Source organism: Rhynchophorus ferrugineus, unplaced genomic scaffold, assembly GCF_030347505.1.
Source record: "Rhynchophorus ferrugineus isolate W39M unplaced genomic scaffold, kcgeb_rfMv2 rfM30, whole genome shotgun sequence".
Lineage (NCBI taxonomy): Eukaryota > Metazoa > Arthropoda > Insecta > Coleoptera > Curculionidae > Rhynchophorus > Rhynchophorus ferrugineus.
The window spans coordinates 981,062-994,787 of NW_027472609.1; positions in this window are offsets into that span (position 1 = coordinate 981,062).

A 13,726-nucleotide genomic window follows, 5' to 3' on the forward strand; every position below is an offset into this window, starting at 1 on the left:
GCAAGAGATAAATCCCAATAGTACCCAGAAGGACCAGATTTCCGAAGGTAATGGGGAGTAATATTGGATAAAACAAAAATATACATTAACCATCTGAATGCGATTAAAGAAAAGGTCGAAACCGTCGTCGCCAAAACGGCGGGACCCATAAGCAGGAAGTACGGAATTAAGGTAAGGGACATAATTAAAAATGTATACGAGAGAGTCGTAAAGCCAGCCATATTATAAGGGTCCGAGAAATGGGGACGGTACGTAAATAAAGTACACACTCAGAGGAAGCTAAACGCGATTCAAAGATACGCCCCAATACTAATCACCGGCGCGTTTAAAACAGCACCGACGAGCGCGCTACAAGTAATCGCAGGAGTAGTTCCTCTACCAATAGAAGCCGAAGCAAGAGCATGAGCGGCAGAAAAATGCGGTTATACACCAGGCCCGCCAAGGCCGGAGTAAAAATACATGTGCTGGCCATGAGAAAAACTGTGGATTCGTTGGGGACCGAGCAGTACGAGATAGGAAGACACATAGCGAAGGTATGGATGGATGCTAATGTGAAGCAGGAAAAAGCAGGAGCGACGGGACGGAGGAAGAGGCATGCATCGGGCTAGAAGAAAATGGAATTAACAGAGAGTAGCTGAATTTCTAGCCGTACAAGAAGCCATAAGAATACTAGAAGAAAAACATGGCGATATGCATGCCGTCAACACTTACAAGCACTGCAAAACAGTAGGGTTTGAAAGTTTAGAGCTAAACCGAAAAGTATTGCAATTGATAACAAACCATGGAAACATGGAAGCATACATCAAGAGATTCAGACTGGAAATCACGGAAGAAGTATGCGGATGCAGCCAAGATCAAAAAGATAGTCATCATAAATGAATGCACAAACGCCGAAAGGTTGAGCGCCAGAGATCTTTATAAAATTCCGAATGATCAGATGGAAATGAGAAATGCACTCAACAAAACAAACAAGAAGAAAATTGAAATATTGAATGATTGGGCAAACAAAGTTATTAATGAAGAAGAAAATATCGCTGAAGTCCAGCAATCCCAGAACTGACAACTGATAATAACAAAAACAACAAGAAGAAATCAGTAATATAAACCCTCATTATTAATTAAACCAATAAAGCACAATACGAATAATAGCTATGTCAAGATAACTCTCTATACATATAAGAGATGCCCATTGAGAAACATAGAGATAGGCACAGACAATTCCACAATCCCACAAATAGACATTCAAAATGATTAATATTAGGCATACTATTATTAGATGTTAGCGCTACTGCATGCAACTATTACATAGTTTTTTAAGTCAAAATAATGGTTACTATAATAAAAGCATCATTAAGTAATTAATATAATAATAATAAGCAAGAAAAAAAAGCCAAATTATAGGAACCATTGAACAATTAAAATAAGCTGACCATCCGGAACGACGAGCATGGGAGAATATGCTTCAATCATGTAAAATGGCATGGAGAAGATCGAGAGGTGCTGATGGTTTGCTTTAGTTTGAGCAATAGCACTACAGATCCGCACCTTCATCACATACACAATCATAGGAGTCTCGTTTTGTCGCCCAACCTACCTAAAAATAAAGAGAATAAGTAAATGGGGTTAAGGACTGCTCAAATAGACAAATAATATCAAAATCCATGAAGAAATACAAATTTTCTAATTTACCAAATGAGATGGCATAAATTCATATCATCTCATATCGTCAAGGTCGTATCTATCTTCGCAAAATAACCTCCTAACAACCTTTGCATAAAACACAATCATTTAAAACAATCATTCAAAGGACAGAGACACACCTCATAAAACAAGACAAATAATACTCATCTTATGGTGTAGAAAACTAGCAAATTCATAGTATCAATAGTCCCAAAATGCTTTCCACCACTAGGACACAATCAATTCCATCAACTCTACCAAAGAATCCCTAACCTAAAACATAAAAAATCATAAATAAACTGTTGATATCCCTATGGGAGGATGATTGGCAATAAAAGTAGTTGAACAATATGAAACACATTCACGAAGTTACTGCACCGACCCACGGGGTTGTAATCTCAATAGACCTCATACCTTGCAAATCAAAACATGCAAATCAAAGTCATCTAATTAATAAATTTTCGAACAGATAAGTCTAATAAAAACAAATATAATATTCAACATACCCGAAAGTACCCAAGCAAAAGTAAAATCCTAATCTGATAGCGTTTAATCATCGAGTACAGAAGGGCTGCATGGTGCCACGGATAGCTTCGGATATATCATCTCCAAATAAATCACGGTCAGTTCTGGCAAAGAATCTGGACGCAGATAATCTAAAAAATAGAAAAAACATAAATACACTGCTGATATCCTGGTGGGAAAATAACTAGCAAGAAAATAAAATAAAACAAAGGTAGTTAAACAACATCAAAACATATTTACGGCGTCACTTCACCGTCCCACGGAGTGGTAATCTCAGTGGACTTCATGCCTTACAAAATCAAAACACAAGGGTCATCTAATTAATCAATTCCGAATAAGAAAAGGCGGATAAAGATGATATCTAAACTCACCCTGAAATAATACCAAATATTCATAAAAAAGTACAATCCTAGTCTGGTGGTATTCAATCGTCAAGCACAAGCAAATTTCCTAGTGACACAGATGGTGTCCGACAAAATCTCCAAGTGGTGTGAGGAGGTAAAACAAACAAGTCGTAGGTCGCCAAATCACACAAGATCGGCCTAATCCATAAGAAAACCTAAAAACACAACAATAATAAAATAAAATAAACAAAACGTATAAACAGAACGAAGACATAACCTCCCATGAGGGTATGTCAATCCTCCTGAATGGGAGACGAAAACAATATCCAACAACATAAATTACGGGTAATTCTAATTTAATTAATAAAAGGAAAAGATAGTAATCAAAACGGGAATATAAGAAATAATCTACAAAATCTACAAATTAATTGCGAAAATATTAACTAGAGAAAGAGAACAAGTGGCGCGCGACATCTAGCATGAACTTAAGCAATCAAAGGATAGGAATTTCAAAAGTGGAAAACCGTAAAATTGTCATCAATATCTTTAAAAAAATATTTTAAAAATTATATTATATTCTACTCTAAATTAATGAAATAAATTTAATTTTTTTTATAACATCTTTATTAGATACGCTTAGTACAATCTTAATTGTTATTATTATTACAATTAATTTATTACTACTTTTCCTATGTGCTTGGATTAATTAGCAAGCAAGACGAGTGTACAATTATTTATTAATTATTAACTTATAGCTATAGTTTACACTAATAATACACACTAAATATTCACACAAGTTCGTATGGTTTTGTTCGTTTCAATCTCTTGACATCCTGTGCGCTGTCCAGCACTTGTATTGCTTCCACGTTAGAATGATTTAGTAATCTTCTTTCGTGTTTCAAGGCGAAATCCTGCACAACTTCGCAAATCCATTTGATTTCCAGGTCATCGTGCAGTTCTTCATTGGTTACATAGCGATAGGCATTGGTAATCAATCGAAGAATCTTGTTTTGACAGTGCTGTATGACTAACTGATTTGAATTTTTAGTGCAACCCCATAGGTCCAAATTGGCTTTATAATTGTATTATAGATCAACCTCTTTGATTTTAGATCAAGTTGAGAGTATCTTCCGACTAACCAGTACAGTTGTTTTATTTTGGTTCTAATGTGTTTTGCTTTTTGTCTAACGTAATGCTTCCAATTTAATCTACCGTCAAGATGGATTCCAAGGTATTTTGCTGATTCTGCTTGAGGAATCGGGCATCCATTGAGTGATATAATTAAGTTTTTATTATTTCGCCTTCATGCAATTTTAACGTGGACAGATTTGGAGCTATTAAGTTGAATTTTCCAATCTTTTGTCCATTTGTAGATTTTGTTGACTGCCACTTGCACTTTTTCTATTGCCCTAGGCAGAGATATATCTTTTGCCATAATAACTGTGTCATCAGCAAAGGTTCCAAGAAGTGTTTCTTTTGTTGTTGGAATGTCAGCAGTGTAAAGCAGATACAGGAGAGGTCCTAAGACGCTACCTTGTGGAACTCCAGCCGAGATATTTTTAAATGTCGAGAACGCCATTTCGTGCGATACTCTAAATTTTCTTCCGAATAAATATGACTCCAGCAATTGACAATAGTTACGCGGTAACAATTTGCTCATCTTACAGATTAACCAAAATGCCAAACCCGATCAAAAGCTTGTGAGACATCCAGGAATATTGCCGGGCAGTATTTCTTTTCTTCAAACGCTCTTTCAATAGCCGCAGTTACTCTGTGCACTTGATCGATAGTTGAATGGTGATGTCGAAAACCAAACTGGAAATCTGGTATTGTTACCAAGTGTTTAACACGTTTATATATCAGCTTCTCAAATAGCTTTGATATTGCAGGTAGTAGCGAAACAGGCCTGTAAGATTCGACTTGTCGACTTGCAGGTTTGTCAGGTTTTTTGAGCATAATTATTTGTGCAACTTTAAAGCATTCCGGGACATGCTTCAGCCTTAAACAGGCATTAAATATATATGTCAACATGATGATTGCTTTTCGTGGCAGTTCTTTCAATAATCCAGGTGAAATGTCATCAATACCAGGTGCCTTTTTAGGATTGAGGTTATCAATTTCAGTGGCAACTTCCAGTGGAGAAATTAGATTTAGATCTATATCGGGTTGATAAATAGGAGATGTATCCATGGTATATTATATATCATTTGGCCGAAAAATGTTAGCTAAATATTCTGCGAACAATTCAGCTTTTTCATTGTCGCGTCGAACCCATTCATTTCGATTATTTTTAATAGGCGGTACTCGAATAATTGGTCTTTTAAATCTTCGAGTTGCTTTCCATAGCGAATAATCTTTGTCTGCTTGTGGGCTTAATTCACTTAAATACTTTTGAAAGCAATTCTGTTTATATTCTTTGATCTTTTGATTTGTCTGATTACTAATTCTATTAAACGTGGTTTTGTCAGCAGCATTTCTGGTCCTGTGCCATACTCTTCTAGCTTTTCGTCTTTCTTTTATCATTTCTCTAATTTCGAGGGGGTAAAGTACTTCATATTCTGATTTCTCTCTTGCAATTGGGGTAGCATCTTTTGCAGCTGACCGAATTTGTTTCGGTTATATGTTTGGTTTGTTGCTCAAGATCATCTATAGTTTTAAGTCTTACTTTTGAACTGATTTGTTCCTGCAGTATTAATCTGAATTTGTCCCAGTCAGTATATTTGTTGGTAAGATTAGGCTTTTTTGCTTTTCTTAGGATTGTCGCGCCCAGTGTTAACAATACTGGAGTGTGATCAGACGTTAGATCGCACAAGCTTTCTGTACTAATATGATTTAATGAGATGCCTTTTGTAATGTAGAAATCCAGCAGGTCTGGGACTTTATTACTGTCTGTGGGCCAGTAAGTGGGTTCGCGCCCTGAATGATAATTACAATTTGTAAGGTTAATGGCTTCGAGTAATTCGTTTCCTTTTGCAGGTGTTATTATTCGTGAACCCCAAGCTGTATGTTTAACATTAAAGTCTCCACCAATAATAAACCGTGGGCCTAATTTTGAAAAGATATCTTTATATTGTTGTTGTGTCATTTTATGTCTCGGTGGACAATATATAGCGCCAATATTTATTTCAGCCCCGTTTTTTTCGATACTAATTATCGTAGCTTGTATTTCTTCATTTTTTATCTCTTCTTGTTCGAAATGTTGTATATTTTGTTTAATTATTAAAGCTGTTCCGCCTCGAGCTCGTTCACTGGGGTGTAGTGTCCAGTAAGCATCATAACCCCGTATTTTAATGTAGTTTTTTTTAGAAAAATGTGTTTCCGATATGAGAGCTAAATCTATGTTATTTGTTTTTAAGAATAATTCTAGTTCCCGGACTCTTTGATTTAGTCCGTTTGCGTTCCAAGTTATAATTCTTAAAAAAGAATTACTCATTTTGATTTCTCTTTAGCTTGTTTTGGGTAGATTTCCCCAATCCGGATTTCTCCAATTTTTCCACCCTGTCTGCTAACTGACTGAATTTCTGTCTCATTTCGGTCTGGAATTCTTTGAGCAATTTCATCATGTCGACGATAGTTGGCTCGTTGGCCGCAGCTTTCTGCGGTTTCGTATCAATTTGTTTATCATTTGATATTTTGACGTTTATATTTTTGACCGATGGTCTTACGGTTTCATGAGTTTTTTTATTTTCAACGGTAGATGTTGTTTGAGTTTTTGAGTTTGTCAATTTGTCTTAAGCGTTGTTCTGCTGTAATTTTCTTTGGCTGGAGTTCTTTTTTTTTTTTGATATACTGCACATCCTTTATAATTGGCAGGGTGACCTTTTTCATTGCACAACACGCATGTCGCTACACTATTGCGTTGTTTTCTGCACTGAGTTGTGTGATGTTTACCGGCACATTTCACACATCTTGGTTCCCTACTGCAAAAATTTTTAGTGTGTCCAAGATTTTGACAGTTTGTGCATTGTGGTATATTATTATTTTTCTTCGGAGGTTCCACTTTTATCCTACAGTCTAGTAAATAATTTATGTCGTATATATTTTTATTATTTTCCTTTTGTGTCATGTCTACATAGAACAACGGAAAAGTTTTAATTTGTTTTTCGCCATTTACATTTGTTGTCTTTTTCGCTATAGGCGTGACGGTCACTACTTCGTGCCCGCAAGCCCGCAATTCCGATTTAATATCGTCCTGATCTGTTGTGGACGGTAATCCTCTAATGACTACTCTATACCACTTATCACTTTTTAACTGATAAGTGTGATATTCGAGTTTATTGAATGAATTGTTTTTCTTCATCTCAATGAGATGCTTTTTTACATTCCTATAGTCTGTTTCATTGTTAAGGGTTACGTTAATATCATTGTTAGACAAAGCTTTAAACTGCACTCGGTCAGAGGCTACTCCCTGTATTTCTGATCTAAATAAATTAAAATTGCCAACATTGCTTACCTTGATCGGAGGGGGCAGAGGGATTTTGTTTTCTTGCTTCTTTTTTTTAATATTTATACCACTTTTTGCGATTGGCGATGGCGTCATCTGAGACTTCTTCCTCTTTTTATCCTTCTTGTTTGTTACTTCGGTCCAGTCAGACTGTTACCCTACCTCTAATGCTAGTTCGTCTTCATCCGTGTAGTAGTCTTCTGCATAATTAGTATGCCTTTTTGGTGTATCTTGCGTGTGACCTTGCAGTTGCAAACGGATAGCAGCCATATCCTTAGATAATTGCAACAGTTGTTGGTTCAGACGCTCATTATTCATTCTTAATTCCTTGTTTTCTTTCAATAATATATTCAAATCCATGTTGTTGTCCATGATGTTATAATTAAATGTTTTTTTCACTAACTTTCACTTTTTCCCTTTTCTGGAAAACGTAGAAGGTCTTTTGTTTGAGTCTTTTATTTCCTTCACTTTGGGTTGGCCGTTTCACCGTATCCCGTACCTGGGAGTTCTTTGAAAACGTTAACAGAAATTGACTGTAAAAAATATATAGATATATTTTTATTTGATATTTACGGAGACTCGTTTTCGGGAAAGAAAAAACACGTCTTGACTCTATGAAGGTCGGGACCGAACTGAATTTTAATATAAATTAAATGATAGACTTTGAACAAGACATCTGACTGAGCAAGTTAGGCTCGTAACCAACAGATATTGTCTAAAATATAAGACATATCGATTCATCTCCACAGACAGAAACCGCGTCGCGAATATTTTAATGAAAATGGACATAGTAACAGAAAAGGTGCTGAAAGCCAAATCCGCAGTCGTGATGCCAAATACTATATAAGTCCAGAGCATCACGAATGCGGAAGCAATGGTGGAGGAGATGATAAACAGAAAATTGGGACAAATACAGCACGAAACAGATAAGAGAATACAAAAAATAGAATCCCTATTGCAAGAGAGTATTCTCCAGCAGTCCTCGCCAGGCCAGTGATGATGGATGTAAGCACGCAGACCGACATCAGCAGAAGAATCGAGATGACTACCGTGGAGTTACAGACCGAAAGTACATCCAATACGATATGTACGTACAATGAGGTCGCGGCGACAAAAAAGAATAATGAAAATAAAACACTGTCGAAGCCACAAAAAGCCCAGTCAAAGGCATCGAAATCCACCACACCTAATCTAGAATGCCAAAATCGGAAACAGATTAATAATATATACGAAATTAAAATCAGAAAGGGAAAAGCAAGTGGCGCGGAGACATTAGCCGCCATCAGAGGCAAGCTAACCCGTAAAGAGTTAGCAGGAGATGGCCTGAAACACGTAAGAGTACACAGACATGGACTGGTATCACTGATCTGTAAAGACCAGAAACAAAAGAAAGACCTGATAGAAAAAATAAGCTCTGTACATGGTATCAAAATCGATAATAGTGAAAAACGTCCCAAATTCAGAATCACAGGGGTATCCAGGGAGATCACAGACGAACAAATAATAGAAGATCTGGCTGATCAAAATGAAGAGAATATGAACATCATCCAAGAAGAAAGAAAAAAGACTGACAACAACGAAGAACCAGAAGAAATCATCAAGGTAGTAAAGAAATATATATGCAAAAACCCAGAAAGAAACAACGTTATAATCGAAACAATTCCCAGCATATACAGAGCAGTGTTAAAAAGGGCAAAGTCTTTGTAGGGTACTTGAGACAATTCGTTGATGATTTCAACGCAATTCTACTATGCTATAAATGCAGCAGATTCGGGCACAAGCAGATACATTGTAGAAGCGCACAGTGTTGTTATATATGTGCAGAACCGCACGGGGGAAGGGACTGCAAGAGTAGCACCACGAATTGTGCGAACTGCAAAAGAGCAGGAGCACCGGAGGTAAACTCCAACAATAGAGTAAATGATAGAACCTGTCCAATATACAAGAAAAGAAAAGAAGAAGCCATCGAAGAAATGAAACAGAAATGGCTCTAAAAATCCTACAGATAAACATCGAAAAATGCATCCAGGCCAGCACGCTCATGAGAGCGAAAGCCGACAAAGAAAAATACGACATAATCTTGGTGCGAGAACCAGCAACAAGAACTAAGAAATGTCGGGACCGGACAAAGTCATAGACAAACTATTAGACTGCGATTTAGTAATCACCAACGCATACGCGCATCAGACAGGAGACAACATAAATTGCTTAGAAGAAAAAGAAGAACAATGGCAGAAATACCAGAAGAAATGGATAGTAGCTGGTGATTTTAATGCCAAGCACGCTTTATGTTTATTGTATAACAACAAAGGTTCAAATCTGATAATCTAGACCATATCATACCGACTGGAATTAGTGCAGAATGAACAAACAGCTCCCACCTTTATCAGTAGTAGGGGAAACAGCAACATTGATGAGTGACGAGAAGTGAACGTGATCAACTGGACGGTACAAAAACCTGAAGAGACACTAAGCGACCACAAATACATCCTCTTCGAAATAGAGGGTAAACCCCAGAGAAATAAGACATCGAAGAAAAAGTTTGATTATCACGGGACCAGCTGGCAAAGAGTCACTGACGGGTTGCTAGTCGCGAGCATAGAAATAAGGGCGACGATGCAAATAGATGAAATTGAAAAACAAGCGGAGCAAATGCAAGCAGCTTTCAAGAAATCTACTAAACTGTTAAAGACAACCACCATCATAATAAAACAAGACAACGAATGATGGGATGGAGAACGCCAACAGAAGAAATTGGAACTTAGAAGAAAAGCCGATTCGATCAGACGAGAAGACGGGGATAAGACCGACCTCGTGATTCCCTCACTCCCTATGGAGTAATGAAGCGAGCATTCAAGAAGCTTGTCAAAGAAAAGAAGAAGAAGCATGTAGAAGAAATAATTATAAATAGAAAACACATTCGACATTGAACCATGGCATAGAGTCTGGAAAATAATAAAGACTCTAGGAGTCAGCATGGGGAAAATAGTTGAAATAATGGAAGATGCCCAACCGGGCAATATGTATAACCTGGAGAAAGGAAAGGTAGAAAAATATCATCCAAAACAAGAGGAGGAAGAAAAAGAACAACTTGTAAGGATCATGACAAGGGTCACCAATGGAGAATGGAGCAAACAAGAAGAAGACGAAGAAGAAATACAAGAAGCTGAACTAGACTGGGTCATAATGAACTTAAAAAACAACAGGTAATCAGCAACAAAATCGAGTTCGGAATAGAGAAGGGGTGCCCACAAGGGTCGAGCATAGACCCGACTCTATGGTTGATTAATATCAACTCCTGGTTCGATAAGATAGCTGATATTGACACACAACAGACACATGTGAGAGCACAAACGTTCGCCGACGACTAAATCATCGCAATCAGCCATCGAACACCTACTGAAATTAAAGAAGAATGGAACAAATGCTGGCGCAAATGCTTAGAATGGAAAGAATATTCAAGAGCACATTGCAATATAGAAAAATCGGAAGCTATGATATATCCAAAGGAGATCCCCTTTACGATGGAAGAATTGAAGAAAAGAAGAAATGACCGCAAGAGATAAATCCCAATAGTACCCAGAAGGACCAGATTTCCGAAGGTAATTGGGAGTAATATTGGATAAAACAAAAATATACATTAACCATCTGAATGCGATTAAAGAAAAGGTCGAAACCGTCGTCGCCAAAACGGCGGGACCCATAAGCAGGAAGTACGGAATTAAGGTAAGGGACATAATTAAAAATGTATACGAGAGAGTCGTAAAGCCAGCCATATTATAAGGGTCCGAGAAATGGGGACGGTACGTAAATAAAGTACACACTCAGAGGAAGCTAAAGTCTGGAGAAAGAAAAGGTAGAAAAATATCATCCAAAACAAGAGGAGGAAGAAAAAGAACAACTTGTAAGGATCATGACAAGGGTCACCAATGGAGAATGGAGCAAACAAGAAGAAGACGAAGAAGAAATACAAGAAGCTGAACTAGACTGAGTCATAATGAACTTAAAAAACAACAAGTAATCAGCAACAAAATCGAGTTCGGAATAGAGAAGGGGAGCCCACAAGGGTCGAGCATAGGCCCGACTCTATGGTTGATTAATATCAACTCCTGGTTCGATAAGATAGCTGTTATTGACACACAACAGACACATGTGAGAGCACAAACGTTCGCCGACGACCAAATCATCGCAATCAGCCATCGAACACCTACTGAAATTAAAGAAGAATGGAACAAATGCTGGCGCAAATGCTTAGAATGGAAAGAATATTCAAGAGCACATTACAATATAGAAAAATCGGAAGCTATGATATATCCAAAGGAGATCCCCTTTACGATGGAAGAATTGAAGAAAAGAAGAAATGACCGCAAGAGATAAATCCCAGTAGTACCCAGGAGGACCAGATTTCTGAAGATAGGAATTAAATTAAACGAAGAAATCATAACTCCTAAAGACCAGATGAGGTAATTGGGAGTAATATTGGATAAGACAAAAATATACATTAACCATCTGAATGCGATTAAAGAAAAGGTCGAAACCGTCGTCGCCAAAACGGCGGGATCCATAAGCAGGAAGTACGGAAGTAAGGTAAGGGACATAATTAAAAATGTATACGAGAGAGTCGTAAAGCCAGCCATATTATAAGGGTCCGAGAAATGGGGACGGTACGTAAATAAAGTACACACTCAGAGGAAGCTAAACGCGATTCAAAGATACGCCCCAATACTAATCACCGGCGCGTTTAAAACAGCACCGACGAGCGCGCTACAAGTAATCGCAGGAGTAGTTCCTCTACCAATAGAAGCCGAACCAAGAGCATGAGCGGCAGAAAAATGCGGTTATAGACAAGGCCCGCCAAGGGCGGAGTAAAAATACATGTGCTGGCCATGAGAAAAACTGTGGATTCGTTGGGGACCGAGCAGTACGAGATAGGAAGACACATAGCGAAGGTATGGATGGATGCTAATGTGAAGCAGGAAAAAGCAGGAGCGACGGGACGGAGGAAGAGGCATGCATCAGGCTAGAAGAAAATGGAATTAACAGAGAGTAGCTGAATTTCTAGCCGTACAAGAAGCCATAAGAATACTAGAAGAAAAACATGGCGATATGCATGCCGTCAACACTTACAAGCACTGCAAAACAGTAGGGTTTGAAAGTTTAGAGCTAAACCGAAAAGCAGTGCAACTGATAACAAACCATGGAAACATGGAAGCATACATCAAGAGATTCAGACTGGAAATCACGGAAGGAGTATGCGGATGCAGCCAAGATCAAGAAGATAGTCATCATAAATTAATGCACAAACGCCGAAAAGTTGAGCGCCAGAGATCTTTATAAAATTCCGAATGATCAGATGGAAATGAGAAATGCACTCAACAAAACAAACAAGAAGAAAATTGAAATATTGAATGATTGGGCAAACAAAGTTATTAATGAAGAAAATATCGCTGAAGTCCAGCAATCCCAGAACTGACAACTGATAATAACAAAAACAACAAGAAGAAATCAGTAATATAAACCCTCATTATTAATTAAACCAATAAAGCACAATACGAATAATAGCTATGTCAAGATAACTCTCTATACATATAAGAGATGCCCCTTGAGAAACATAGAGATAGGCACAGACAATTCCACAATCCCACAAATAGACATTCAAAATGATTAATATTAGGCATACTATTATTAGATGTTAGTGCTACTGCATGCAACTATTACATAGTTTTTTAAGTCAAAATAATGGTTGCTATAATAAAAGCATCATTAAGTAATTAATATAATAATAATAAGCAAGAAAAAAAAGCCAAATTATAGGAACCATTAAACAATTAAAATAAGCTGACCATCCGGAACGACGAGCATGGGAGAATATGCTTCAATCATGTAAAATGGCATGGAGAAGATCGAGAGGTGCTGATGGTTTGCTTTAGTGTGAGCAATAGCACTACAGATCCGCACCTTCATCACATACACAATCATAGTAGTCTCGTTTTGTCGCCCAACCTACCTAAAAATAAAGAGAATAAGTAAATGGGGTTAAGGACTGCTCAAATAGACAAATAATATCAAAATCCATGAAGAAATACAAATTTTCTAATTTACCAAATGAGATGGCATAAATTCATATCATCTCATATCGTCAAGGTCGTATCTATCTTCGCAAAATAACCTCCTAACAACCTTTGCATAAAACACAATCATCTAAAACAATCATTCAAAGGACAGAGACACACCTCATAAAACAAGACAAATAATACTCATCTTATGGTGTAGAAAACTAGCAAATTCATAGTATCAATAGTCCCAAAATGCTTTCCACCACTAGGACACAATCAATTCCATCAACTCTGCCAAAGAATTCCTAACCTAAAACATAAAAAATCATAAATAAACTGTTGATATCCCTATGGGAGGATGATTGGCAATAAAAGTAGTTGAACAATATGAAACACATTCACGAAGTTACTGCACCGACCCACGGGGTTGTAATCTCAATAGACCTCATACCTTGCAAATCAAAACACATAAGTCATCTAATTAATACATTTTCGAACAGATAAGTCTAATAAAAACAAATATAATATTCAACATACCCGAAAGTACCCAAGCAAAAGTAAAATCCTAATCTGATAGCGTTTAATCATCGAGTACAGAAGGGCTGCATGGTGCCACGGATAGCTTCGGATATATCATCTCCAAATAAATCACGGTCAATTCTGCCAAAGAATCTGGA